This window comes from Nyctereutes procyonoides, unplaced genomic scaffold (genome assembly GCF_905146905.1).
Source record: "Nyctereutes procyonoides isolate TBG_1078 unplaced genomic scaffold, NYPRO_anot_genome, whole genome shotgun sequence".
NCBI lineage: Eukaryota > Metazoa > Chordata > Mammalia > Carnivora > Canidae > Nyctereutes > Nyctereutes procyonoides.
In genome coordinates, this window is record NW_026575052.1 from 54,015,819 (window position 1) to 54,031,277 (window position 15,459).

At 40.6% G+C, this 15,459-nt stretch overlaps 1 long non-coding RNA gene across 1 annotated transcript; it reads left to right on the forward strand.

Annotated features, from left to right (window-relative positions):
- Nucleotides 1–1,073: 1,073 nt before the first annotated feature.
- Nucleotides 1,074–11,656, forward strand: LOC129513930 (uncharacterized). The gene is made up of 3 exons (XR_008665327.1): nt 1,074–1,347; nt 8,010–8,128; nt 10,231–11,656. It is a non-coding gene; the product is annotated as an uncharacterized LOC129513930 (long non-coding RNA).
- Nucleotides 11,657–15,459: the final 3,803 nt, after the last annotated feature.

The following is a 15,459-nucleotide window of genomic DNA, read 5'->3' on the forward strand; positions in this document are numbered from 1 at the left end:
CGGGGCACACCTTTCCACCCCAGCACTCCATGTTCACCAACCTGGAAGCTCTCCAAACCACATCCTTTGGGTATTTTGGGGAGGCTTCATTACAGAAGTATGATTGATTAAATTATTGATCACTGATGGTTAACTCAACCTCCAGCCCCTCTCCCCACCCTGGAGTTTGGAGACTGGGGCTGGGAGTTCCAACCATCTAATCACATGGGTGGTTCCCCTGGAGTTCAAGAAATGGGATGGGGTACTGAGACACAGTAGATATTTTTTATTTATAAATCACAATAACAGAGTAGCTTTATGGAGCTATAATTCACACAGCATATGATTCACCCTTTTCAAGTACACAATTCCATTATTTTTCATTCACAAAAATGGGCAAATGTCACACAATCAATTTTATAATATTTTCATCACTCCAAAAAGGTGCTGTATCTATAAGAAGTCTATGCATTTTGCCAACTCCCCCAACTCCAGGCAACCACCAATATACTTCCTGTCTCTATAGATAATTTGCCTATTTGGGATATCTCATGTAAGTGGAATTATATGTGACCAATTTGTGATATTTTGTGACTGGCTTCCTTCATTTAACATAACATTTGCAAGGCTCATCCATGTTGTAGAATGGATCATTCCTCATTCCTTTCTATTTGCCTAATAATGTTCCACTGTAGTGGCCGTACCATGTTTTATCTATCCATTCCTTAGTTGATAGACATTTCGGTTGTTTCTACTCTTGGCTATTCTGTATAATGCTGTATGAATATTTTGTGTGGAATTGTTTTCATTTTTCATGAGTATTTATGTAGGAGGGGAACTGATGGATTTATTGCAGCTTTGTGTTTAACATTTTGAGGAAGTGACAAGATAGTTTTCAAATGCAGCTGTATCACTTTATACATTTCCCCTGGCTGTGTGTGACAGTTCTGATTTCTCCACATACAGATGGGCATTTGACTTTTAAGAAACTGCCAAATAATTTTCCGAAGTGACTGCCCCATTTTGCATTTGCACCAAGAGAGAATGAGTTCCACTTCCTCTACTACTTGACCAAATTTTGGTACACTTGGTGTTCTAAATTTTACCCATTCTAGTGGGTGTATGGTAATGGCCCACTGTACTTTGGGTTTTTTGTTTGTTTGTTTTTATAATTTTATTTATTTATTCATGAGAGACATACAGAGAGGCAGAGACACAGGCAAAGGGAGAAGCAGGATCCCTGCGTGGAGCCCAATGCAAGACTCAATCCCAGGATCCCAGGATCATTGTGACCTAAGCCAAGACACTCAACCACTGAGACACCCAGGTGCCCCTGGCCCACTGTACTTTGAATCCAATATCTCTCTGGTGAGTAATAATGTTCTCACATGTTTGTTTATTTGTTTTCCTATCTTCTTAAAGTGGAACTATGGGCCACTAAATCTAGAACTTTCTTCTTTTTCTTAAATAAACATTTAGAGCTATAAATTTCCCTATAAACAGTGTGCATCCCACAAATATTAATGTCTTTTACTTATCATCCAGTTCAATATTTTCTCATTTCCTTTGTGATTTTTCCTTTGACTTATGGATTATTTAGAAGTGTGGTGTTTTGAGGGGCACCTGACTGGTGGCATGTGACTCTTAATCTTGGGAATCTAAGTTTGAGCCCCATGTTTCATGGAAATTACTTAAAAATAAAAACTTTTAAAAAAAAGTTTAAAAAGAGGAAGTGTAGTGTTATATTTTCCAAATATTTGGGAGTTTTCAAAATAACTTATCATCGACTTCTACTTTAATTCTGTTGTAGTCAGAGACCAAACTGTGTCTAGTTTCAAAACTTCTAAATTCCTCCAGACTGGTTTGGTAGCCCAATGTGTACAGTTTACTTTGATAAACATACCACATGCACTTGAAGTATATTCTGTAGTTTTGGGATATAGTGTTCTGTATCAATTAGATCATGGAGAATAATAGATTTACTCAGAGTGTCCATGTCTTTATTAAATTTTGTCTAGTTGTTCTATGAGTCGCTAAAAAAGTTTTTTTTTTTTAAATCTCCTACTATGTTTGTGGAATTCCCTGTTACTCTCTGTAATGCTGTGGGTACTTTCCCTTCATGTATTTTGAGGTTCTCTGAGTAGATACATACAGAGATAAATGTTTCCTGTGACGTACTGATGAATTGATCCTTTGATCAATTTGGAGTTACGTCTGATAAAGATTTCAGTCTTGAAAATGCATGTATTAGCTATTAGCATAGCAATTCCAGCCCTGTTATGCTTATTATTTAGATAGCATTCTTCTTTCTGTCCATTTCCTTTCAACTACTGCATGTATTTAAAGCAAATCATCTTTACAGACAGCAAACTGTGGTTCTTCCTTCATTATCCATCCCGATCTCTGCCTTTTAAATGGAGTGTTTTAATCCACTACCATTTAATGTAATTATTGATATGGCCTAAGTCTACCATTTTATTAAGTTGTTTGTTATTCCCTCTGTTTTCTGTTTCTCTCTTCCCACTTTGTTCGTCTCTTGTAGATCCCATAAATGTTTCAAACTCCTATTTAAAAAAAAATTGGCTTTTTAGCTGTACAGATTTGCACTTTTAAGTGGTTGTGGTTGCTCTAGGGATTACAGTATACATCTTTAACTTTTCAGGCTACTTAAGAGTGGATTTGTACCCTTAACATAAAATACAGAAATATGCAACCATATTAACCACTTACCCTCTCCAACTACTTTTTTATACTCTACTTATTGTATGTATTACACACATAATTAGAAGTTCCACAAGACTTTGTTATTTACTTTAAAAAAGCATATAAAAAGTAAAAAATAAAAAAATCATATGGTTTTAAAGAAACCGAGAAATAATGCCTTTCGTGGTTGCCTCCAAACTCCCCACTTGCAATGGTTTTCATTTATTCCTAAAGACCTAGGTTTCCTCTGGCATGACTTTCCTTCAGTGGGAGCAACTCTTTAGTGATTTGTGGAGTGCAAGTCTCATGGTAATGAATTCCTTGGTTTATCTTTTTCTGAAAATTGTCTTCATTTGTTCCTCTTTTTAAAAGGGTATTTTTACTGGACATCGAACTCTGAGTTAATATGTCTATTGTTTCTTCTTTTACCAATGTAAAATGTTTTCCACCTTTTCATGGCCTCCCTGGATTCTGATAAATTCATGCTGATGGAGATCAACCCTCATGTAGGGCTTGTGATTTTTTTCTTGCAATATCAAGATATTTTCTCCTGATGTTTGAATTTCAGTTTTCCCATGATGTGCCTCATCATGATTCTCTTTTGATTTTATCCTATTTGGGTTCACCGAGATTCCTGAATCTGTCAATTACACCTTTCACCAAATTTGGGAAGGCTCTGTCCATCATCTCCTCAAATATTTTTGTCTCATTCTCATTCTCCTTTTGTTCTAAGATTCCTCTGGCCCTCCGTCACCTTTCCTTCTAACACTCCTATTACACAGTCCTCTAAGATCTCATCAATTTTTTTCCCTCCCATCTTCAACCTTGATATTTTCTATGGGATCTATTTTCAAGCTTACAGATCTTTTTTCAGTTCTCTCTAGTTTGCAATTATGTACTTCTGATGAATTTATTATCACAGGTATTTTATTTATCAGTTCTATATTTTCCATTTGGTCATCTTCATATTCTCTATTTCCTTATTGTCATTTTCTGACCTTTCATTTGCTGTGAGTGTATTTTCCTTAACACACCAAGCATAATTTTAATATGACTTTAAAGTTCTTATCTGATAGACTCTTTTTTTATAATAGATTTATTTTTTATTGGTGTTCAATTTGCCAACATACAGAATAACACCAGTGCTAATCCCGTCAAGTGCCCCCCTCAGTGCCCGTCACCCATTCACCCCCACCCCCCGCCCTCCTCCGCTTCCACCACCCCTAGTTCGTTTCCCAGAGTTAGGAGTCTTTATGTTCTGTCTCCCTTTCTGATATTTCCCACTCATTTCTTCTCCCTTCCCTTATATTCCCTTTCACTATTATTTATATTCCCCATATGAATGAGAACATATAATGTTTGTCCTTCTCTGATTGACTTACTTCACTCAGCATAATACCCTCCAGTTCCATCCACGTTGAAGCAAATGGTGGGTATTTGTCATTTCTAATGGGAGAGATAATTGGGGATTTAGACTCTTAATTATAGAGAACAAACTGAGGTTTGCTGGAGGAGAGGTAGTGGGGGAGGGGAGGATGGATGAAATAGGTGATGCAGATGAAGGAAGAGCACTTGTGATGAGCACCTGCTATTTGTAAGTGATGAGTCACTAAATTCTACACCTGAAACTAGTATTACACTGTGTGTTAGCTAACTGAAATTTAAATAAAAACTTGAAAAAATAAATAAAGTTCTTATCTGATAATTCCAACCTGAGGTCATCTCAGAGCTGGCATCAATTAATTATCTTTTCCTTTGAGATGAGGTCACATTTTCTTGGATCTTCGTAGGTCAAGTAATTTGGAATTGTACCCACTAGGCTGCATATATTTTGAATACTTTTTCATTTTTCAGAACAGTGTAGACATTCCTGTCTTAGCAAGCCAGTGACTTCACCAGACTCTTGTGTGTAGAGTGTCACACTGGTGTCACCCCAGAGACACAAGATTGTACTTCAGTGTGTATTGTGGCTGCAATCAGGCTTCCCTGTGCAAATGGGGCTCAGAGTTGAGCTGGAGCCTTGGCTTAGAGTTACAATCAGATATCTCTTCTTTGTCACCCTCCTTCTGTTCTGTCCTTCTCCAGCTTGTATTAGCTACTCTAGGCTTCTTTCCCTGGGTCCCCCACCAGAGTCCTACTCTCCCAGGGTATCTGCTTCTCAGTGGAATCTTCCCTCATTGTAGAAGCCAGTAAAGAAAAAAAAAGTGGAAATGTGTTCTGTACCCATCACTTGCCTCATATTCAACTCCAAAGCCTGCTTATTCTTGTCTCATCCCCAGAGCCTTCAGATGATAGGTTTTTAAATCTTGTCTTATATTAAGTATTATTAGTGAATTTAAGGTCCACAGAGGACCCTAGTGAAATCCTCTATGCAAGGCCTCCTTGTGTCTTTTATGCCCTTACTCTTTTGTCATTTTCCTACACACACACACACATGAAAAAATACACACAACATATATATGTCTATCCACTATATATTATATATATGACTCTAAACACTTGTTGATTTCTTGTGTTTTGAATATTCTCTTATAAATTATGACTTGTCTTTTATTTTTTTATGATAAGCAGCATTTTTAAAATTGAATATAGTCAAATGTCTCAATATTTTGCCTAATGGCATGCATTTTTTGTCTTTTTAAAAAATACTTCCCAAATCTCATCATTATGCCAATACTCCTTTCTGCATTGTTCTAAAATTTCAAGTTTTATTTTTTACATCTAAGACTTTAATCAATTCAGAATTGATTTTTGTATGTGATGTGAGGTGGGATCAAATTAGATGGGATTTTGGTTTTCTGGATGGATAACCAAAAGTCAAATATTATCATTTACTAAGAAGCCAGTCTTTCCCCTACTGGCCTGCTGTGTCAACTCTCCATCGAGTGGTCTATAAATGAACAAGTCAATTTCTAATGGTCTATTTGGCTATCTTTTGTCAATACCGGAGTCTGCAGATGAGCCCAGTCCTAAGAATACAGAAGTCTGTGGACACCCAAATGCTTCCAAAATCAACTCTGCCACCTTTAGGACTTTGCTTAGAGTTGGTTGGTTCTGCATAGGGTTGTTTGATCAAGAAACTCCAAGTGCCTCATAGCCTGATTAGGAGGCGCAAGGTAAAAATTTTCTTCTCTTGCTACAAGTAAGCAGAAGCAGAATGTAGGTAGCTTACATAGCCAGCACGGACCCTAAAATGAAATTGTCTGAGTTCAAAACTTGATTTTACAACTTACTAACTTATGTGGTTTTCCCTTAGGAAATGACTGGACCTCTTTCAGTGTTGACTTCTTATTTTTAAAATGCTAACAACAATGAATTCAAACTTCAAGAGTTTGGTATAAAATTTAACTGAGAAAATGGACATGAAACATACCTGGCAGGACAACCAGCACAGCACCCTACAGAGCAAGGACCAAGCTCACGAAGTAAAATAGCATCCCATAGGGCAGAACTACAACAATTTGCCCACTCGTTCCCATTCCGATCCCCTACCATCCTGACTTCAGTGATTCCAAAACCACATTTGCAGGTTTTCCTGCCACTAAAACTACTAGGGCCACCTGGCTTCTGCCAATTAGGTAAAATCCACCAAGAAGTGAGTGACTGACAGGACCTAAGAGCCACCCCTTCATGGTTGATGGTAAAGATGTCTTCTCAGTGGGGACAGTGAAGATGCAATTCCTGGTCCAAATCGTAGTTAGTAATTATGGCAGTGCTGCTGTGACAACAGTGGTTTGGGGACTTCCCCTGCGAGTCCCAGCTGAATAGCTCTAAAACCACGTTTTCCATCTCTTCAGAAGACTGCCTGACCTATGTAAGGTTTTCATTCATTCAACTAATATTTGCAGTGTACCTACTATGTGCTGAGTATCACTTACGTGTTTGAAATACATTGGTAGATAGAACCCAACAGAGATCTTGCTCCCAGGTGCTTCCATTTTAGCAGATGAAGACAAATATAAATATGCAACAGAATGAGTCCAGAATTTCAACAGTACAGGAGAAAGTAGAAAGTGCTCCAGAAAAAAAAAAAAAGGTAGAGTCAGAAAGAGGGACCGAGTGTGGCGAATGGCAGGAGGGCTGTAACTGTAAGCCAGGGGTTGTGCATGTGGGATCTGAAAGGATGCATTTAGGAGGGAGAGAGTTCCCGTGTAGATGTCTTGGGGAGGCTTGATACAAGAGGAAAGACCCCCTGCCAGCCTAGAAGGTGGGATGTGCGGTGGCACAGGGGGAACCTGGGGCGGGGGAGACAAGAGCTGGTCATGGTGCAGCTTCTCAGACCCGGCACCTGAGGCCCAGCCACACGCAGTGGCCGAGTTCCTCGCCGCGCTCTTCCCAGGACCCCCTGATTTTCCCAACATCTGTTCATGGCAGTTCTGTGCTCACTCCTCTGGAAGCCTCCCTAGTCACTGCCCTCCACACCCTCAGCTACTCTCCAGACCCGCCTGCTCCCCACTCTTCCCTAGAACAGTCCTGACTCACTGCTGCCAGTGACCTGGGAAAGGGAGTGGGTCTTGCTGACCTCTGTGTCTTCAGCTCTAGGCTGGAAGACATTCAACCTGTAGAAATGGTTGCTGCAAAGGTGAGTAAGTGGATGGAAAAAAAAAAAAACAATGATAATCTCCATTTTCCACCCTGAGATCAGTTAATTGCTACAGTCCCCAAAATCCAGTGGCGTATATATGGCATGTGAAACTGTCCCATCTACTGTGTTCTTTACGGGGCCTTGCTAAAGTCTAAGCTCCCTTCCATGGTAGGGTGAGTAAGACATAAACGGCCTTAGTGAGTTACCACCCGGAATGAGCCAGTATTTCTTGCACTTAACCCCAGCCGGGGTTAAACACTTGTGGGTGTGCTTCCAGACTGCCAAGGTGGCCAATTAGTGAATCAGTGCCCCAGTGCCTATGCCCTCTTGATGTCTTCTTGGGCTCAAGAGAGCCTTATGTAACGTTAAAATATAGTTCAAAAATTGAATATACTCTCTGCTTTCTTTGGGCTTTCACTTTAGAGACCGTGGTCAAGAAATCTGTATCGGGGCACCTGGGGGGCACAGTTGGATAAGCACGTGTCTTTGGCTCGAGTCATGATCCCGGGGTCCTGGGATGGAGCCTCACGTCGGGCTCCCTGCTCAGCGGAGAGTCTGCTTCTCCTTCTCCTTCTGCTGTCCCTCTTTGCTCATGTTCTTTCTCTCAAATAAATAAATAAATAAAATCTTAAAAAAAAAACTCCATCAAACACCTTTATATATTAAAATGTGTACACTTATGGATGAAAAAATTTATAGCACTTACGTGTTATTATTGTATTGTGTACATATATGCAAACAGTTTGAAGGAAACCAGAGAAGCTTCAAGGCCAGAGTGATCGCACAGGGTCCTCCTGAGTACAACACATTCTCGAGAAGCTGCTGTACGTCACGAAGTTAGGACCCCGTTTACCAAACTTGGTAGGACTGAACAGTTTACTCACTGACTCATTTTATTTGGGAAAGACTTAGTGGTAATTTTAAATACTTTATTGTTAGGCTCCCATCCTCAAGAATGTGTTTACACAATGCTAATTACTCACAACTGAAAACTGTGCTTTCTTTTATACCAAATACCCCCATGATGAATGTGTCAGCATTGGGGTAGATTAAATCAAAGATTAGACCTTTCCATGGAAAAAGTACATTACATTTGGACTTGTTGCTAGAAAGATTTTTAAAAGGAAGGAGATTTTTTTTTTTACGTGTATGAGGACTGATTTGGGAGTCATGCATTACATTAAGCCATACTATGGTAATTCTATGTAATATGTTACATTTTTGTCTAAACAGTCTTACAAAAGAACATTTTGTTGGGTGGTGGGCTGTATGTGTGTGTACATATGTAGGCGCACGTGCTTGTGTGTGCATTCTGGTGGGTTAAATTCACTTTACTACTCTTCTTTTCAAAATTCACAGATTTGCTTAGCTCTTTTGCCCACTTATCTCTAAGCTATATGTTAAAATAAATTTATGAAATTTCTCAAAACATTTTCACATTTTGTTTGGAATTACATCAGAATTACAAATTAATATGGAAGGAAATAATGTTTTTGTAATTTCCAGTCTCCATCCTGGAATTTGTTTTATTTGTCATTTACTGAATCAGAGAACTCCTCTGTAAAATTTGAATTTCGTTCATCTAGTTTATTTACACTTCTTGTTGAATTATGCATAACATTAAGAAAGCTACCAAGTCCTAGAAAGACACAACAAGAATCTGTCTTCTGAATCATTTCTATATCACTATGTCAGGGGATGGGATATCGGTCTTTATAATTTGTCCAAATGTTGGAATGGTCATTTATAAAGAAGTCATCTATGTATTTAGAGCAACCTCATTATCCGGCAGATGGTATAGCAGAAGTTCTCATAAATTTCACAGACTAGATACCATCACAACACAAACAATAAAAACAGCGTGATCATTGCTATATAACTGCACAGGAAACATTTTATTTGAAGCAAAAATTCAATAATAAAATCAACAAGGATTTTCTATGAACACTTTGTATCTTGTATTTCCTAAGAGTAAACAGCATTGCACCTTTTTAAAAAATATTTTACTTATTTATTTGTCGGGGGTTGGGGGGAACAAGGTGGAGCAAAAGGAGAGAGAGATAATTTCCAGCAGACTCCCCACTGAATGTGGAACCTGACACAGGGCTCGATCTCACAACACTGAGACATGACCTGAGCAGAAATCAAGAGTCAGGCGCTCAACCAACTGAGTCGCCCAGGCACCCCCAGCCTTATACTTTTTAGGAAAAACACACACTCACACACACACAAAGAATTGCTGCACAACATGGCATGATTCTAACTTTTCATAAACTAAACAATCACGACCACCTTTCTCTCATCATGGGTCCAGTTTGCATGGAGAGATTAACTTTTTGAAAAAAATCACCATCTGGAAATTAACTTGATGGTTTCCAGTGAAAATATGGAGTTTCACTTAAGTAATCTTTTAAATTACAGGAAATTTTGTCAGCATTTTGAATCCTCTAGCATCACAGCCTTCGCTAGCTATCCTGGGACCAAGTCATGCTGTGCCGCCACCTGGTTATCCACTAAATCTAACCCACGTTAACCTTCCAGGGAAACGTACACTTAGAATCCTGACAGGTTTGGGGGCACCTGGGTAGCTCAGCCAATTGAGCGTCCAACTCTTGGTTTCAGCTCAGGTCACCATCTGAGGGTTATGAGATGGAGCCCTGCATCAGGCTCCTTGCTCAGAGCCCAGTCTGCTTGAGATTTTTGCTCTCCCTTTGCCCATCCCCCTACTCGTTCTCTGTCTAGATAAATACATACACACATAGCTACCTACATAAAATCTTAAAAAAAAAAAAAGAAAGAAAAACATGGCAGACTTGCGATTTTTCTTTATGACCATTTTAGCTAGAAATACAGGGTTATTTTTTTCCCTAGATTGTGCTACCAAAAGTTTCAGATAAGAGAATCTGTAAAACATACAGCAATTTTATGTTGTGTGAAGTGAAATATTATCTATCATTTTTCAGCTCTGCGCACAAAGAATTATTCCAGCCAACGTCCTGAGAATTTTACAACACAGCTAAAAATGTTGGAGTTGGATGATATGGAATCTCAAGGTAATTCATTTTGCTCGAATACAGATTTGTCAAAGAAGCTTATGCATCACTACTTGTTTTGTCTGTTTGTTTGTTTACATGTAGTTTAGGGAAGAGAAATTGCAAGTGTCAGCGTGCCTCACCTAAATCCTGCTCGTGGAGCCTAGTCCCGGAGCTGTGTGAATGAGCAGCGGGCCCTGCAGTGGTCAGTCACCTCTGAGAAGTAGCCACCAATCGCCAGTCTTCGCTGAGTAGTGCCCCAGCTGAGATTTACTGCATGCTCGTCACGGGCCGGATGACACCAGGCACATTTGCAGGAGGACCTTATTCAATTCTCACTGCAGCCTTATGAGCTAACTGCCATTAGTGTCTGTATTTTTCAGAGGAGAAACCAGTATTTCCAGCCCACAGTAGTGTATTGAGAATGGAGCTCCAAAATTCGATCACCTGGCCCATCACCAGGCACCTTGATTCCCCTCACCTTGACTCCGGGCTCTGAGCCTGACAAATACAACGCAGAGGAACGGACGTCAGGCCCACCACAGAGAGGCTGGGGATTTACAACTTGGGGCACAAGCCTGATGCCATCAGGAGCTTTGTCTTCATGGCTCCATGCTGCTCCAGCTGCAGATGCTGGCAGGTGGGGGCAGAGGGACCCACAGCGACCCTGGAGACACAGCCTAGGACTTGGGTGGTCTGTCCCAGCTTGGGGATGCTGGTGAAGGCCACAGGGTGCCATCTGTGCCCCGGCCCACCTCCCCTTCTCCTGCCTCTTCTGACCCTGTACCCACCTTGTCCTTTCAAAGATGTTTCTTTCTGCAATCTCTACTCACTGGCTACGGGGCTGCCACAGACCACCTGTCTGCTCTAGCAACGGGGCTCCTACCCACCTTTCTGCCTCTCCCACCTCATCTAATGACCTGTTCCAACCTATCCACTCATCTTTTTCATTTCACCACCTCTTTCAATATCCTCCCTATAGACCAGGAGACCAAATTTAATTGTAGTAAGGGACCAACTGGGTAACATTCGTAGAAGTATCTGGGTGCCAATCACAAGCAGTCGGGCCGTGGGCAAATGTATTCACCATCTCAAAGATTCAGATTCAAAGGTATTAAAACACCATGAACAAAGCGAGTCTAGAGAAATGGAATTGGGTTGCCTCATTTAGACCCATTCATAGACCTTGTCACTATGGCTAAATTACATTCTTGGTACTAATCAGTGAAACACCCTGGTTCTGAAATCATTATGATGACAAGAGGTGGGGAAAGAAAGCTGGCCTGCACCAGCCAGCTACGCTACTGACTAGCGTATGGGCACAATGCAGAAGAACCTTTTCTGCCTTGCTGTACCTCGTGGCACAATAATCTTTAAAATAATTTTGGGGGCCCCTGGGGAGCTCAGTTGGTTTAGCCTCTGCCTTCGGCTCAGGTCATGATCCTGGGATCCTGGGATGGAGCCTAATATTGGGCTCCCTGCTCAGCGGGAAGACTGCTTCTCCTTCTTCCTCTGTTCCGCCCTCGGCTTGTGTTTGCTCTCTCTCTCTCTCTCTCTCTCTCTGTCAAATAAATAAATCAATAAAAACTCAAAAAAAATTGGGGGGTGCCTGGCTGGCTCAGTCAGTGAAGCATGTGACTCTCAACCTCTAGGTTGTAAGTTCATATCCCAGGTTGTGTATAGAGATTACTTTTAAAAAAATCTAAAATAATTGTATTCATAATCCTGATACAGTGATCATGGAAATTATGATTAAAATCATTTTCAAAAAAGCTAGTTAGACACCAGGTACAGACATTTAGACATGCCATTAACCTGGGATTGTGTCCTGGCCTTTTGCAAACATTGTACTGACTTATACACACACACACACACACACACACAAACACACACACACACACTCACAGTGTTAACGTCCACGCCTACTGGGAGTCATCTAAATGGAAAAAGGAGATTCATTCTCTGAAAAGTGTGAGAGACACCCTATTGGAGATTTAACTGATTTAGGGGTGAGCCATGGAGAAAGAAGGTCATTCTATTAGCTAAAGCCAGGGGTGAGGCTCCCATTCAGTCAGAAACCACCCCTGCCATTCCCACATCAGAAAGGTTTATCTGATTTTTCTCACTTACAAATGTTGGCAGAGCATTAAAAGTCAAGACAGCAACAGAACCTCCAGCTGGGCACGCTGTTACTTGTCAATGACCTTTTCCACCTTTTTCTTTTTTTTTGGAAGATTAAAACAAAATCTTACCTTCCCCAGCTGCTTTTTTTTTTTTCAAGCTCACTTATCAGAAGTAATAAGGGACATAAAAAAAATCAGTATTTCCTGGACCCTCAAGATCCCATAAATAAATAATTTAAAGGACAAGTGAAAAGTTGAAGGAAATGTTCCCCACACATGCATAGGGCTACAAAGACCTAAATACGTCTAGTATACAGCGGCTTGAAGAATTTGAAAAGAGAGAGAGAAGTAAACTACCACCATAGAGTAATGGGGAAAGGATATGAAGAGATCATTTGGGAGCAGAAAAATACATATGGTGTTCAAAGAAGCATGAAATAGCATGCACTGTTTCACCTATCAATTGCTCAAATATTAAAAATACAATAGAGCACGCAGTGTTGTCCCAGACACGCAGAAGTGGACCCTCTCAAATGTCATCGGTGAGAAAAACAAATCGATACCAACTTTGCACAAATCAGTTTGCTCATTCCTATGGAAAAGCTTAGAAACGGCAAATCCTTCGGTTCAGTAATTCCACTTCGAAGACTGTATTGTAATACAATCATTCTGCATATACTAAAAAAATTAACCTCAAATATTCCTTGTTAATCTCTGACCAAATATTTGAATAATCTGGTAACAAAATAGCATATAGTATAGACTCAGCTTTGTAAGAAATAATATTTGTCGGTATATAACACATAGTTAAAAAAATGAAAATATGTGCAGCAAAGAGATCTTTCCAGAATGGTGGAATTTTATATTAGTCTTTTTTTTTCTCTCTGATAACCTAGGAGGATTATGTTTTCTTTAATAATGATGCATTATGACAATAGATTTTTGTTTTGTGAAATGAAAAGAAAGGTGGTTTTCCTTGCTTTGTGATGAAAATATAAATGCTTCTAGGAGAAGTCAGTGAAAGTGATATCATTATTTGGTATGGGAAGTGATTCTGTGATGTGTTGACTTGTAATACAATGACACCACTACAGAACAAAAATACTCATTCTCATGGAAAGTATGAGAATGTATAGAAAGTCATGAAAACAGTACTTTCCTGCCCACGTGATACAACGACGAGACTTGTAGGTTTTCTTCTTCATCCTTCACTGCCTAATTTCTCTATGAGAATGTTGATTACTTTCTAGGAAAACCTATTCTAAATCCAGGTCCTATGCATTTTACAGGTACACCGAATAGCTTCTGGGAAGTGTTAAAATATAACCAGACTATCCCATGATCTAATATGTTGAGGGGGAAAAAAAATCATCACCTAATTTGCATCCAAGTATTATAGACGTACAGGCATAGACAGAAGCACAAAACATCTAGAAAAGCCACCTGTGGATGGTAAGTTTTCGAGTAGTTTTATTTTTCTTTCTGTTTTTTTCCCTAATTTACAATCCCCCCCCCCCAATAAATGTATTTTATGATCTGGAGAAAATGTTCAATGTACCCTCAAGGGATAAAAAAGAAAGTTTACAAACAGGTAGTTCTGCCCATGGTTGGCAACTTTCATATGAACACGAAACAGCATTAGCATAGCGTATCAACAGACTAGTTTATAGAGTCTGTAATAATCCCACAGAAAGTGATATCAATACATCACTTGAGAGCAGGGATGTCAATATACTTTTTTCTCCCAATTGGGTATTTGACAAATGGATTTGTTTAAGAGCTCCTCCCTAGATAAATAGGAACACACCAAAATCTATGATAAGATAAAGATGGGAGTGGATTTGCCCTCTACCAAGGGCAGGGTGCTGAGAGATAAAGTTTTTGCTCCACCCTCAGCAACTCCCTCACCAACCAGTGTATTTGGAAAGAAAGAGCTCCCAGTGGAGGAGGAAGTGGAGCTAAGCTGTCTTTTGGCTGCTTCATTCCCACCTTGCCATCTTCAAATCCTCCAGGTTCTTACCTTTTCAAAGATTTCACACTGTCCAGCAAGGATGCACGTCCCTAACAGAGAAGGGTCCATCGTGCAACACTTCAAAATAGACCAAGTGGAACAGGATCCGTAGGAACAGGATCCAAGGCTTCTGTCCCAGCAGGAGAGGGTGGCTTGCAAGCTGAGCTGGGGAACCTTCTCCCGGGGGCCGCTCCAGGCAGCATTTAGGGGAAAATTCACATGCTGGCTTTATGTCTTGCTAACTGGGTGATCCCAGGCAAATGATCCGAGTCACTGTTACTTGTGTTCCCTCCTAATTTTTAATGCAGGTGAGCATTTACTTCCTAAGGCAGCGGTGAAGAGATACGGGGGATGGGTGTTCAGCACGGAAGCTGGCCCATGGCAGGCACCCAATCAGCTAGTCACCCATTTAATAACCGACATGCTCCTGCTGCGGACGCAGCTTTGGAAAACCACAGGTAAAATTCCCGTGGTCCTCATCACACCGGTATCACTCGATGACCGGTAAGTAGGAACAGCAGTCTCTGATACAAGAAATTTGGATCAAAAATATCCTTTGGATAATCTAAGAACCTTCAGGAAAAGATTCATAATAGGATCATCTCCTATGGCAACTTGTGCTTTTCACTCAATACAACTATGATATCATCATATCATTAATCAACTCTTCAGAGAGACTCTTCTCTAGGGATTATTTCTTCAATACCATGTCCACATGCACTGCAATGCAGCCCCGGGCTTCTAAAGGCTCAAGGCTGCCCTGAGTTTGTCCTGGGCCATCTGTGGGCCTCCCTTGTCATTAACTCCTCTACACAGAATGGGGACACACAGTCTTAGCCACCGAGAGCAAAGCCTGAGCACTGAGAACATGAAAAGAGCCAAACCCCCCAGAACCAGGCCTGCAGAGGTCCTTGCCACCTGTCCCCTCCCGCTGCTGGTCAAGGTGCAGGGTGGCCACGGGGCTTGGACCAGGGACTGCGACCCGCTGTGTGCATTGGCTCCAGATGACCTGGGTGGATACCACCA